This window comes from Magnolia sinica, chromosome 6, assembly GCF_029962835.1.
Source record: "Magnolia sinica isolate HGM2019 chromosome 6, MsV1, whole genome shotgun sequence".
In the NCBI taxonomy this organism is placed as follows: Eukaryota; Viridiplantae; Streptophyta; class Magnoliopsida; order Magnoliales; family Magnoliaceae; genus Magnolia; species Magnolia sinica.
Window position 1 is genome coordinate 31619740 of NC_080578.1, and position 15190 is coordinate 31634929.

A 15190-nucleotide genomic window follows, 5' to 3' on the forward strand; every position below is an offset into this window, starting at 1 on the left:
GAAGTCCAAAATCACCATCGTAGCTAATGTCAACAATAAACTTGTGCCAACTACAGTTACTACTAGTTGGAGAATGTGCATTGATGTTGAGGGTCAAATATTACATATTAGACCCCAATTATTGCCTAGATTTACGAACATGGTATTGTTTAACTGTCCGATTTAATTGTGTTTGTGATGCAAGGTACATTTGTGAGCTTAGACCGAAACAGGGTGCTAAAAGCTGAGATTTAATGCTCAGAATTCACCAAAGCATGGGACAGACCCCAGGAGACCAAGATCGACGGATTTACACGCCAGAGATCCAAGAAAATCTAGAAACTAAAGCTCAAATGACCTGAATGACATCTAGAATGCAAGATCATAGGGTTCCCACCATCCGTTCGGCTCGAAACATCGTATATGGTATGAGGACCATAAATTAACCGTACATATCGAATTTCAACCATTGGATCGTTGTGAAAGTAGGCAAAAGGATAGATCAGCCCATGAATATTTGATTTGGGGCCCACCTGATCGCGGGATACGATTGCTGCCCACTGCAACCTAAATCCGGCGATACAACAGCCATCGACATAGATCCGGCGATACAAAGCTGCACCGTTAATCATCTTCTCCAACAAAGGTACGCAACACCCATCGGTACTAAACGCAAAAAGGGTTTGATGGTAGATTTGGTGGAGTTAATGTTTGTTTGTTCATATTTTGTTGATTTCAAGGGTTTTGATGACTGATTTGGAGGGTTTGATGTTCATTTGTTCATGTTTTCTTGATTTTTAAGGTTTTAATGGCCGATTTGTAGGTTTTGGTGTTTACTTCTTTAACTTTTTTGGATTTCTTGATTTTTTTGGACTGATTTGGAGGTTTTGATGTTCTTCTTCTTCTTCTTTTTTTTTTAAATTTTTGGGTTAATGGTCATGATACCCTGTGGTGGTGGGGCCGCTTTTGTATTCGTGAACTGCTGTCTAGTTTTCTTGCATTTGGCTATGTTGAGTGCACATGAATGTATGAATGCTTTTGGCTTTTTAAAAAATCTCTTGTTGGGGAGAGACTTCAGTAAGTTCGGTTCATCTGGAAATGGCTCTTTTTAGTTTATTTGGTAAAATGATACTTTTCATTTCACAGGAATTCTGTTTTGCGGCATTGTCTTTTTCTTATTATGCATTTCACAGGTTCTTTCAATCTTCTTTTTTATTCCTACATTATTCATTGGTTCTGATTCTGTTTCTCAGGTTCTCTTGAGCCTCTTGGATCACTTATTTCAAGCACCATTGTTGGGATAACTCAGGGATGGCCTGCTGCACGAATGTCATTGAATATGTTAAGGGCCGATATGCATTGCTTTTACTACCTGCTGGCCTTTTCAATGGTTGGCAATTGTTTTACATAGCCACTAGCCCTGTGCTGATATAGTTGTAGCTTAAAAATCTTATCTTATGCATTGTGTCTAGAGATGGGCATTGGATTTTTTTCAAGAACTCACAACAACAAACTTTATATTGTTGGGAGACTTAAAAAAGATGTTTTATTTATAGCTCATCAGATGATCTTGATATGTGATTAAGCAGAGATGTTTTGATTATGAGGAAACTCTCTATTCAACTGTTAGTGATACCCTAGAGAAGTATACTTTATTTGCTTCTTGTTTTACTTGCTGGTTTGTCATAATGAATAAAGTAGATAACATTTAATTAGTTGGGCTTCTTTTGTTTTCTGTTTGGATCAGTTTGTAAACTCCAAAGGAAATAATTTTTATGTTTATGCAATTAAGAAATAGACAACTATTGGGACACCAGGACAAGGAAGTAATGCTGCATATGATGTGTTTGATTGATTGCCTGTATGAATTTAGTAGGTTTAGTTGACTAATTTTTGCTTATCTATTTATGTGTCGCTTTCTTTATATTTGACATCTTTTTAGTTATTAATTATTTATTATTATTTTTTTCTTTGGGTTTGTTGTGACTTTCGGTGGATTCTCTTTCGTGTGAGCATCTTAGAGTTGGAGAGTCTAGTCATGTTAGGTTCTTGTTTTTTTGAAGATTTTGGTAATGGGTTTTGGGTGATTTTGTGTATGCTGTAGGTTGTTGATGCTGTAAGATGCTTATTGTCAAGACCAGGTGGAAATGGTAATCGAGAAGATCCTTCATCAGGTCTACATGGTGGGAGGGGTATGCTTGTAATTTGGTTTTGCTTCTCTCCTCTTTTTTCTTCATGTATTTTTTCCACTTTATTCCTGGGGATTTTGTGGTGTGCCTAGGTCAATATTTTGATTTGAATGCATCTCTTCAACTGGGTGTTGTTGCTTGCTAGTGTGACTACGTGATTATTAGAATGAGGGCGTTTGAGAAAATTTCAAAACTATGAGCTTGATCCACTTGTTGCTTCAGTGGCATAGTGTACTTATTATAGTGTGTTTGATGCATATTTTGTAAGAGGAAACTAATTGGTGCGCAGCACACCCGTTTCCTTTAATGGTGCATTGTGATCAAATTGCACGTGGCAATTTGGATCATTCAACAGCTTAAGGTAAATACACATTGATTTGTTGTTGTTAGTCTATATCTTTTTACAGGATACTACTATTGGCGACAACAATTGTCGGCTGGAATTAAGGTCCGTGTTTATTCCTTTAATAGTTGTGCCAGACCTAAGGTGTATGGACTCTTGCACTGTGGTTATTCATTCTAAAGATTGGAGCCTGAAATAGTTAGATTTTTGGGATGCCCCATCCATTATGATGTGTAACTGATGAAAGGCCCAGATATTGTACACGTACTGCATATATACATGTCAAGTGTTTGATAACTTCCTTGGATTAAAAATCCATATTTAGAGTTGTTTTATGGAATATAGAACTATCACTTTAGTAATACAGTTCAATCTAGGCAGTCCATTAGCTCCAGTAGAGGTTTCATGAGCTACCATGTAAAGATCATACTGATGGGATGAATCTAACCATCTGATCAATGGCATATCAAAACCATCTATGAAAAAATAGGTCCAATCGAAAATTTGAGCTTTCTATTTAGTAGATCCAATATTTGGCATCGCCGATGTTATCAATAACATCAGTCAAATTTGAGCTTTCTATTTGGTAGAGCTTTCTATTTGGTAGATTTCGCCTGTTAAAGCTAGATCATTGACCTTTGTTTCTTTTTCAACCGCTCGTTGATGGCCACCAATTGGATTTTTAGGAACAACGGGTCTTTGCATTCTTGGGCCATGCCCATCCTTAGTAGGGCCCCACAATTTGGATGGTCTTGACTGACACACATGTGCACCATGCATATAGGGGATGTGTGCATGTGTGCTCCACCTTCTTCTTTGTCTTTTTTTTTTTTTTTTTGCATTGATTCAGGTAGGGGTGCCGTCACTTGTGTGTTTTCTGAATAAGGTTGATGCTGTTGATGATCCAGATCTACTGGAACTTGTAGAGATGGAACTCCGTGGTATGTGCTATGACCGTTGTCATTCATTAATTTATTTATTAATGTTTTGGTTGTGAGGCATCCTATTATGCTTGTTTGAGAGAAACTGCTTTTTTTGTTAAACAGCAGTAGCTACTTGTAATATATGATTTTGTTGATGGTTGTTGTCACATATTTGAAGATCTGTTGTATTGTATTTATATGTGGTGTCCTCAGGTCTTACATGAATTAATTGATGACTTCAATTGGACATGCCAAATTTGGATGATTAATGATTAATATACTATCCTATCAACCATTTCTCAAAGCACTTGCATCCATCAGTAGCTATCTATCATCCTTAGCTTTTGAGCCCTTCCAGTGGGGTCGCAATTGGTTTTGTTTCACAATAAACCAAACTTTACAACTAAGCTAACAATGAGCTTCTTTCAAAGGATCAAAATTGATAGCACTCTTATCTAAAAAGTATTGAAGGTCTTTAAAGTCCTTTATCTTAAAATTTTGAGAGAGATTTTTCAAAATTTTTACATATCTTACAACACTACTAGTGATGATCAAATTATCTATGTCAACAATATAAAGTTTCATTTATATATTTCTTCACAAAAGTGCATGTATTAGTAAAAGGGAAAATAAAATCACTTGAAGAAAGTATTCTCTAACCTTTGTAACCAAGCTTTAGATGCTTGTTTTAGATTATGGAGTGCCTGTTTTGGTTTGCTTGCATGCCTCAGCTTCATATGATCATAAAATTCCATAGGTTAATCAATATATATTGCTTCATCAATTTACCATTTAAGATTTTATTTTTTATTCCACACCCATCTATATATTGAAGTATCCAATAATCTGCTGCCACCAAAGCCATAATAATGTATACACTTAAGATTTTAGTTATGTGATTAAACTTTTTCATCATAATTTTCTCTATAGCTTTAAGATTTAGCTATCAAACGTATCTTGTAAAGCTCCACTTCAACTGTAACATTTTACTTTAACTTGTATATCCACTTGTAATTAATAACTTTCTTTTCTTTTAGTAAGTTAGCTAAGTTCAATGTTATTTTTTAGTGCAATCATCTTTTCATCTATGACTTATTGCTAATTCCCTCCACCTGATTACATAACTCACTATGAGAAAACGTGTTTTTGCTGACGGAATTATGCTGTTGATGAGAAATGGAACTTTATTTTTCTCTTGAGAGTGATTTTCAAGATGTTTGCCTAGTCTTGTTTGATACCTTTCTCATCCTTTTAACCATCATCTTACAATCCCACCTAACATTTAAATTGCATGTGCTGAGATCTGGTTGATCATTATGGTTGAACTATCACAGCATGCACCAAAGTGCATTTGGATTCAGATGAGAACTCGGGAATGAAGTTAATTACTGGGATTTTTTTTCTTTATTTGACATAGCTGAAGTTAACAAGGAATGACAGTGTGGCATTTCCAATATGTAAACATACTTCTGTTGAGTGATTGATGACTTGTATGCCATTGATGGTTTGTAAGAAACACTAGATCCTAGTCCATTGACTTTGAAATACAACTTTTGTAAAGTGCCATTGACTTAAATGTTTTTAATATATGTTTTTATCATATTTGTTGTCAGTGAAAGAGTTAGCACTCACACAAGCTACTAGCCTTACCCCTAGATAACTAAAGCTATAGCATGTGGTCTTTTTGTTCCATCATCAAGACAAAAGCTGTTGGAATTATTCCTAGTTGGTATAACAGAAATACTCTAGACACTTGAAAGGCTACATGCCAACTTATCTTTGCTTTCTGGTTTTGTAACTGATCTAAATGCTTATTGATACTTTTTGAATTGCAGTACGTCTATTGTTTCTAGACAATATATATTGATTGGGTGTTATTGTTCTGATTATATATTTCTTATCCAGAGCTTAAAACACAACCCAAATGGGAGGTTTGTTGTGGTTTGTGGGGATGGAGAATACATCATATATACAACTTTGGCCTGGAGAAATAGATCCTTTGGTTCAGCGTTGGAATTTGTTTGGTCATCAGATGGAGAATATGCAGTTCGGGAAAGTACATCAAGGATTAAAATTTTTGAGATCACATATAACAATGGTGAAGGTTGTTGTTGTTCTTATTAGCAAGGAGGGAGTTAGTGGCACTGTGTACTTCACTTAGGAAGGACATGGCCCAACTACAGTGACTGGAAGCCTCTATGGTCTTAAACCTGGGCTCCATGGCTTCCATGTCCATGCTCTTGGTGACACAACAAATGGTTGTTTGTCGACTGGTCCACATTTTAATCCTGTTGGGAAAGAGCATGGTGCTCCCGAGGATGATAATTGCCATGCGGGTGATCTTGGGAATGTCATAGTTGGGGAGGATGGTGTCACGCCCCAAACTTGGAAACCGGGCTCACAAAATTTTCGATCATCGAATCCAGCGCCGACAGCCTCCATAGAACCCCATTCTCGGCTCCCAGCGCCCATTCGCCAGGTTCCGATCCTGGGATGCTACAAGGAGGATTTTCAACATCAGTTTGATTTGTAAGAAGCATAACCAAAGGCATAACCCACAAACAACAACCAAAAACTCCATCACATTTTCACTATGATAAAAAACTTTCAAGTACAATGAGCATAAAGGGAAATACAATGAAGATGAACAAAACTCCAAAATGATCTGCCACACGTCCAAGCCTTAGCGCTGCTGCGATCCAACGTCACCTGCACGCAACGGTCGCGCATAAGCTTATAGAAAGCTTAGAGGATGGTGAAAGTGTATGCTCAAGGTGGTAATGCAGTTATGCAGTATCAGAGTAATGCGGAACATGCTGATGAATGCCAAGAATACCATTAGCCGTACCAAGGTCATGCGGTGCAAAGAATGATGTCGGCCATACCAAGGCCATGCAATGTGACATGCAACTCAAGCATACAAATCCTCATCTAAGTCCACATATCGATACAGCTCAAAATCTGGAATATCACCGGGGTCTAGTACACTCCAAGCCAGATTGCCGCCTCATCGCGCATAATAAGGTGAGTGGAAAAGACCTCACTATCCGCCTGCCAATATTGGGCTCGGCTCGTCAATAGCGGACCCATTCCTCGAACTGGTCAGACTCAGCCTAGCATTGCCCCCTACTCTCGGGCGGGTAAGGCCGCACCCCCTTCCAATCGATCATGACACAGTGGAAAGCGCAACCGTCTGGTAATCGGCACTCAGCGCTCATGCACCCACTCGGTCTAGACATTGGAGCAACCTCTTGGTACCATAAGGGTTTATGGACTTTCACCCAGGGATATCTATCGCACCCTATGTAGAACAGTATTTTCGGTATCCAATCATGCCAACCACGATACGTCTGTGGAGGCTACGGCCCTGATGTCACTAGGGCGTACAGTAACCATATCACACAATACGAATGCATGAATCACACTATCCAGTCATACAGCAATCCTGCGCGTATCGTGCGCTTATGTAGGGCAACACCCCTTATACGGGAGCCCCTAAACAATCTGCCCGAAGGCATATGCGATGATCAATCATTTCTCATATCAAGCATACGTATGATGCATATGGTCATGAATCATGAAACTAAACATGTTATATAGGGTGGATGATAATCATAACAAAGATGGGCCTAGACGGCCTACACATTAGACGTACGAGCCTAACAATGGGCCCTCGAAAAAGGCATAATGCGGACATTGAACCAACACTATACTTGCAATGTGGACGTCAAACCAACATTGCCCTCAAGGCACGACTGTCGTAAATATCATTACATAAATTATGTTGGAATCACACATTGTAATGGACCTTAGGTACATCCCATTGGGCCTTAAATACATCAAATGGGCCAAATCACATGGGCCTTATATTCGTTAAGTGGGCCACATCAATTGGCCGCCCGAATGGGCCTTATGTACATTGCAATGGGCTATAACCCGTGGGCCTTAGAGTGCATCAAATGGGCCTACTCACATGGGTTTTATGTGTATCAAATGGGCCTCGCCAATTGGGCCCCCATATGTACATCAAATGGGCCTCAACCCATAGGCCCCAATACATTTTTAATGGCCTTAACCCATGGGCCCCTAATACATCAAATGGGCCTCGACCCATGGGCCTTACATATATATCAAAGTGGGCCTCAACTATGGGCCACAGGTAAACTGAGGTAGTCCTTACATATATATCAAGGTGGGCCTCAATCACGGGCCTCAAGCAAACTGAGGTGGGCCTCCCACACCAGTACATTAAAGATGATATATAATATATATATAGTACATATAATATTATATATGATATAATATTTTATATATATATATATATATATATATATATAAATATACACACACGCACACACCACACACGCACGCACACAACAGGCCCACCGTCCCTGGACGGTGGGGATATAACACAAACTTCACAGTGGCCTCCACCGTCCAGGCGGACGGTGGCAATAAAACACTTACATCACTGTGGGCTCCATGTGGGGCCCACCAAAATGTTGATATGCCATCCAACCCGTTGATAAGGCCACGTGGGCCTAGATGAAGGGTGAAAACAAATTTCACCCTGATCCAAAACTTCTGTGGACCCAAAAACGGTTTCAAAGGTAGAGGTTCAATCCCACTGTTTCATACGGTGTGGGCCACCTGAGCTTTAGATTATTCTGATTTTTGGGGTGGGCCCACTTCACGACCGCCTGTCCTCTGGACGCTGTGCGCAGGCAGCGCCTGCTACCGTCTGACACAGCAGCAGCAGCTGCTGTGTTGCTTATATATATATTTTTGATTTCAGTTTTGCTGTGGTTTTTGTAGGTGGGGTCCACATCTAAACAATCTACTCCGTCCAACGGCCCTCCATGGCTCCAGACAAGCAAAACAAGCCCAATATTGGGCCTGTTTCGACGTATAAAAGGGTTAGGGAAGGTTTCAATGGTGCAAACCACCATTTGATATGGTGTGGCCCGCCAGAACCTCAGATTGACTTTGTTTTTCGGTTCAACGCCTGAAAGGGGGTTGAGAAGGGAATGGACGGTGTGGATTGAATACATGCATCAAGGTGGGGCCTACATGAGTGGACCACCCCAAAGCTTGGGAAGAAGCTGATATTTGTGTTTCTTGCCAGTAAACGTCCAGCGTCCCTGGACGCTGGACTTACCCTATTCGTTGGAGGTGGGCCACCAAGTGATGGATGGCATGGGTACTACACATATAAGGTGGGCCCTACTTATAAATGGTTTGGATAAAATACCTACCTCATGGTGGGGTCCATTCAAGTGGGCCACACAACCTCATTATCATCACAAAAATAAAATAAAATAAAAGAGAGAGGGATAGAGAGTGAGACCCGCGTGATGGAGGGACCCCGGCACTATGGGCCCTCCCTTGCACTAAATCATACATCAAGTGGGTCCCATTACATGTGGGTCCATGAAATCGAAATCCAACGGTGGAGATCCCTTCTCCACAAAAATAGATGGTCTAGATAACCCTAAGTATATAAGAAAATAAACATCATGATGGGGTCCATGGAGAATGGCCCCATCATGGAATGATCATGATGATCCAAGTGGGCCATTGGCCACATCTTAGGGTCCAAAGTGAGATCCGAACCATTGATCGGTTGGCCTCACTTGGCCCATCTTAAAAACATAAAAAACTATCCTATCAAAACACCCACCGCTTGATCTTCTTGCTCCCTTGGCTTCCTTAGCTCCTTGTGCTTCTCTTTGATGGAGGAGATGAGAAATGGATGGTTGAGATGAGAGATCTAGGGATGGAAAGGTGGGCCACACATGTAGCTTGAGAAGTTTGGGGAGGTCATACGTATGAAATTTTCTTGCTTGGGAGAGTTTGAAAATGAGAGAGAGACTTGTAAGGGAGAGAGAGAGAGAGAGAGAGAGAGAGAGAGAGAGAGAGAGAGTGATGGATGTGGTGGTGATGGGTGTAAGAGGCTCTTTTTGACTTTTTTGGCAAAAGTTGTAAGAGAGGGTATGGGTTGTAAGAAACTTTTTGACTTTGGGGCTTGCTTGGGAAAGGGTGAAAGGTGATGTGTGCTTGACATGATGGGATTGATGGGTTGATTGATTGATGTGACACCTTGTAGATATTTCCTCAAAATTCGCACGCGCGGCGTTTTCCTCGCACCCAACGCTGGCCCACATCTCCCGACCAGGGCATCGCATTAGCGCGCGAGTCGCGGCATCGGAACTGTGGCGACGGCGCGGTCGCTAAGGTACAAGTCTTGGGTTGAGTCGACTCGGGTTGACGGCATGAGAATCAAGGTCGCGCGCAAATACCGGTTAAGGGTCGAAGGTTGCCGGAATTCGACCGGAAAGACCGCAGAAGCCTATGGAACGGTACGGTCTAGGATACGGGGCTTACAGATGGTACTGCTACTTAATTTCACCATTGTAGATAGTCAGATTCCTCTCACTGGATCAAATTCCATTGTTGGGAGGGTTGTTGTTGTCCATGGTGATCTTGATGATCTTAACTGTGAGGCAATTGCATCATGTATGCACCCCTGCGACACCATGGGCAAGGGTGCATACATGACTTCCTCCACATTTGTTAGACTTGTGTGGGACTTGAAGTCTTTTATCAAAAACTTCCACTATCGGTCTACCCAAGCTGTGCCACTAAGCCCCATTTAATGTGGACTGTTGGTTGTAATCATCCATTTGGAATCCACCACATTTGCTAGCATCATCTGATAAGGGAGATGGTCCATCCCATGATAGAGCCCCATCTGATCAATGGTTTAGGTTACTAAAAGGCAGGCCACACTTATACCATTGGTGGGTAGAACATGACATGATGTTTCTTCTGTTGATCATCCTATAATGCCTATTTGTATTTGTGTGTATATAATTTTATTCTGCTTTAATGGTAACATGTGATGGAAAAGGAGCTGTTGTGTTGCTTGGATTGCCACTAAAATCTTCTGTTGTTAATTGAGCTATTAGGCGTATCTCTGTTGGTAGCTGGCAATGGTTCCGTCGCAGCCTAATAGTGGGTTGTTTGTTGGGTTGAATAAAGGGCATGTCGTCACAAAAAAGGAATTGGCTCCTCGCCCTTCTGCCAGAGAAGGGGTATGTAACGTAAAAGCAATGTACATCATGTTGGTTTTCTTTAATTCTTGCTTCATCAGATTTTTGAATTTTGAATGTCTAATGATGATTGAACATCTTAGCATTCAACATTTTAGTGGCAGGTTGGCAGCAATTCCTTGCTGAGAGTTTGTTGATCGATTTTTCTAGAAATGGAAATGAAAGCTTTTATATCTGAGGTATTCTTTTCTGGAAAATGATATTGTGTTGGACACCAATTGATATATTCAAACTTGCGCATTAATGACCTGGATCTACCAGTAAATTCATCCATGTATTCACACTAATTCTATGTTTTCATTTGCAACTTCAGGAGAATATTTCTGAATCTAAAAGCATGTTCTGTTACTATTAAAAAGGCTTAAGGAAAGAGGAAAAAGCCCATTTCACTCTGGTAATCAGTTTCCATTATTGTATTTTTGTAGTTTCATAACAAGCTTTGATTTATATTAACAATTGAGAAAGAAAATTCCTGGGTGTGTAATGGCATGGTTGCAAAAGATGTTTGTATCCTTTGAAATGACAAAAATGGCTGATTCTCTGTCCCATCCATCCTTTTGACTCCATCTCCTTAAGGATCATAGGCTTAAAAATTTTAAGTGCATCAGGTAAGTACTGTGGTGGCTTAGATGATAATGATGATGATGATATATTATGCGAGCAGGTCTTAGACATGTTTGCCCTAGCAATTAGTTTTGCTAATGAAGAACCATGATCAGACCATTCAAGCCGTTTAATGAGGATTGTTCTGGTTGAATGCGGGCTATAGCTTATTTCTATCCATGGGTGTTCATTAGTTGACTATTCTAACTGATCAAGTGACTTTTAAAATGTGTAGCAACATGAAAGGGCCCACCTGATTCACTACTTGGATCTCATTCTAAATTGTAAAGTGTGACTTTTAAAATGGGTAGCAACATTCCTGTTGGAGTTACCAAAAGAAATGGCAAGAACATCAGTCCCAACATTTACAATCCAAGGTATTAATGGTCAGTAGACGGACATCACAATCCAAATGTAGAAAAAAAGGACTACAATTGCCATGACCGCTGGATGTTCAAGTCCACGAAGTGCCTCATTTCCCGAATGATGGATAACATCCCTGTTATCTTCACCTGGATTCTCTACTACTAATATATATAAGATGGTTAGATGGGCCTTCATTAACAGATTGAACAGAAATTTCTTCTCACATGAACAAACACCAAGCTATCATCATTTGCTCCCTTGTACAAAACAAACTGCAAATGCACTCCTTTGACTCATTTACCAGAATAAATTTATGACAGTTCTTTAACATTTAAAAGGGACAATCTTGTTTGTTTTAATAAATGGATTCCCATTTTTCAACAATTACAAATTACAAAGTATGACAATAGGAATCAACTACATTTGAAGGCATCCTTAAGGAGTCATACGTTCATTACCTCTATGTATATATGATTGTAAAGGTCGATGCAGGTCCTTGCTGATAATTTTTTTTTTTTTTTGGAAATCATATATTTAGTGAGGATCAAGAGAAGTTGTTGACAGATGTTGCAGTACATACTGGGTGTATATTTTCTCATTCATGTATGCTAGTGCGTGTGAATAGATCATATAATAAGTTGTGGAAACTGTCCCATGTACAATGTTGTTCATGTGAGATAAATATACATATATGCCTTGAATGTTATTCATTTCTCTGATTTGACCTGCTCAGCTACTGCATTAATCTAGGAAAATGGCAGAGTTAACATGAACAACATATTCTTGGTACAGAAAGAGGCCGGTTGTTCATTCTAAGTCCTTATAGAGTAAATTTATTTTACAACTGAATGACCTGCAAATGATGCAGTTGCAATCCTACTTCCTTCTAATATTACTATATTTACTCTTGATTTTTCTGGATCGGGCTTATCTGGTGGAGATTATGTTAGCCTTGGTTGGCATGATGTATGATGGCCCTTGTGATTTCTTTAATGATTCTCCAGTTTCAATGCTCAATTGATTTTCTTTAGTGTTTATTCTTGTTGTTTGTCTGCCTGTCAGAAAGATGATTTGAATACAGTGGTTTCTTTTCTATGGAGCAACCAGCAAATTTCATGCATAGGGCTTTGGGGATGATCAATGGGTGCCATCATGAGGTGGTTATACATCATCCTCTATTCCATGATTTCTTACACTGCTAAACTCATGAGGCATGCTTAATTAGTTTTACAATGAAGACGACCATTCCAGTTGTAAAAAATATGTATTTGTATCATATTATGAGATGGTGAAGTAAGGAATTCCCACATTGGCTTAGCATCGATATAATGTAATAGTAAGAAGTGATCCCTTGTTGCTTCACTACTTGAGAAAGACAAGGAACTTCAATTTCTCTCTGACTGGTCCAATTCCTCCTACTTTGGGTAATGTGACCATGCTCAAAATTTTGTATTTTTCTATAAATCAGATTTCAGGTACAATTCCTACAGAATTAGGGAATCTTAAGAATTTGGTTGAGTTGACGTTGCAACGAAACAATCTGACTGGTCTGATTCCTCATGCTTCGAGTAATTTGAGAAACCTTGCATTGTTGTTGGTTCGATTCCTCCTACAGGTAAGCTTGCAACAGTAATTTGTTTATAACTGTAGGTACATGTGTGGCTTTTTGGATTATTAATAAAATTCCATCATTTAGAAAAATGACACAACTTTGTAAATATCTAGGATGATCATAGCTGAAATGAGAATGTTCAGATAGATTAGTGGCAAGATGAGGAGTTTGTTCCTTATAGAATTTTACAATTGTGTAAAACTTCTAAGCAGTACTTTGCTCATGGTGGATGTGGCTACCATATGCTAGTTGTTGTCTTTTATGCTGCTTTTGATTCTTAATTCACTTTGTAGTTATTCTACTTTTGAAGTTCTCCCACATGCTCCAACATTGATGACTGATGTGTTCGGCAATTATGTTATTCAAAAGGTATGATTTTTCTGTAAAAACAATCATCGGTTTCCTTCCATTCTTTTTCTTTTTTGTTTCTTTTTTTTTTTCCTAGGTAAAGATACCTTCTATTCTTTTTCCCCTATTCATCTGCCCTCTATCATTTTTTTTTAAAAGGCTATGGGCTGGTGATCTGATAGTCTCTATATTCATTCTCATGTTGGTCATATGAACTCTGTTCGCCTATGATTTATGCTTCATCCACCACTCGGCCAGCGATTTGGACAGTCTGATTTTTTTTATTTATTTATTTATTTATTTATTTTTTTTTGTTATGGTTCATCCACCACTAGGTCAGCGATTTGGACAGTTTGAATTTTTGTTGTTATGCTTAATCCATTGCAGATTTTCTACAGGTCATGTTTTATATCCACTCTGCCCATCCATTGCACTAGCTAATGTTAGGACATGAACCAATAGTTGTTTACTAGAAGATACCCTTTGTAATTTTGAGTATGTCTTTTCTGGCATTTTTTGCATATATTTTTCAGTGTTTTGGCAACCTTTTGAAGCGCTTATTTATTTATTTATTGACGCTTTTTTCCATCTTTTACTGGCGCCTTTTCATATCTTACCGGCGTTTGTTACTTCTTTAGCGGCGTTTGTTACTTCTTTTAGCGGTGTTTGTTACAGATGTTACTGGAGCTTTATACATTTTTTACAGGCATTTCGTACATCTTTTACCAGTGTTTTTTTTTTTACAGTTTTTACCGACGCTTTTACAGTTTTTATAGGCAATCACCAAAAGCGCTGATAAAGGATAATAAATGTCGGTAAAAGTCTTTGTTCTAGCGGCGGCCATTAAAACGCTGGTAAAGAGGTCCAATCGCCGGTAAAAGTATTAGCGACGCCCCCCTTTAGCGGCTCGAGTACGATCACCAGTAATACTTTTACCTGCAGTTTTTTGACCATTTAGAGGCATTTTTGGCCGCCAGTAAAACTATATTTTGTTGTAGTGATGTACCATATAAGTGGACTGAGCAGTGCTAGGAAGCTTTCACTAAGCTCAAGGGCATGTTGACTACTGCACCTATCATTTAGCCACCCGACTGGAGCATTCTTTTTAAGATTATGTGTGATGCGTCCGACTATGCTATTGGGGCAGTGTTAGGCTGGACAAAAGAGAAGAAGCCTTACGTTATTCACTATGAAAGTAGAACTCTAAATTTTGCCAAAATGAACTACTCTACTATGGAAAAGGAACTCCTAGCTGTAGTATTCTCTTTGGATAAATTTAGGTCCTATTTGATTAAATTTAAGATTATCATCTATACTAATCATGCGGTGCCAAAATATCTTCTTTCTAAGAATGATGTTAAGCCCCACTTGATAAGATGGATCCTTTTACTTTAAGAATTTGATTTAGAAATTAAAGATAAAAAGGGAGTAGAGAACGTAGTGGCTAACCATCTTTCACGACTTGATTATCCTGATTCCCTTGAGATGATACCTATAAATGACATATTCCTTGATGAATAACTGTTTAAACTTTCCCAATTACCTTGGTTTGCTGATATTGCTAATTATCTTGATAAAGGTTTCACGCCAACACATTGGACTGCGCAAGATAAGAAAAAAATTTTCGCTGAGGTTCGTAAGTTCTTCTGGGATGATCCGTATTTATTAAAATATTGGCCAGACCAAATTCTGAGGAGATGTGTGTCAAATAATAA

The 15190-nt window shown here is 39.1% G+C and overlaps 1 long non-coding RNA gene across 2 annotated transcripts; it reads left to right on the forward strand.

Moving 5' to 3' along the window:
• Positions 1 to 518: 518 nt before the first annotated feature.
• LOC131248626 (uncharacterized) lies at positions 519 to 13616 on the forward strand. 2 transcript variants are annotated; one of them, XR_009172321.1, is made up of 5 exons: positions 519 to 625; positions 10403 to 10561; positions 10645 to 10725; positions 10860 to 10940; positions 12266 to 13285. It is a non-coding gene; the product is annotated as an uncharacterized LOC131248626 (long non-coding RNA). The 2 variants fall into 2 exon arrangements; XR_009172322.1 differs by lacking the exon at positions 519 to 625 and adding an exon at positions 13421 to 13616 and having other exon boundaries at positions 10035 to 10561; positions 12266 to 13130.
• Positions 13617 to 15190: the final 1574 nt, after the last annotated feature.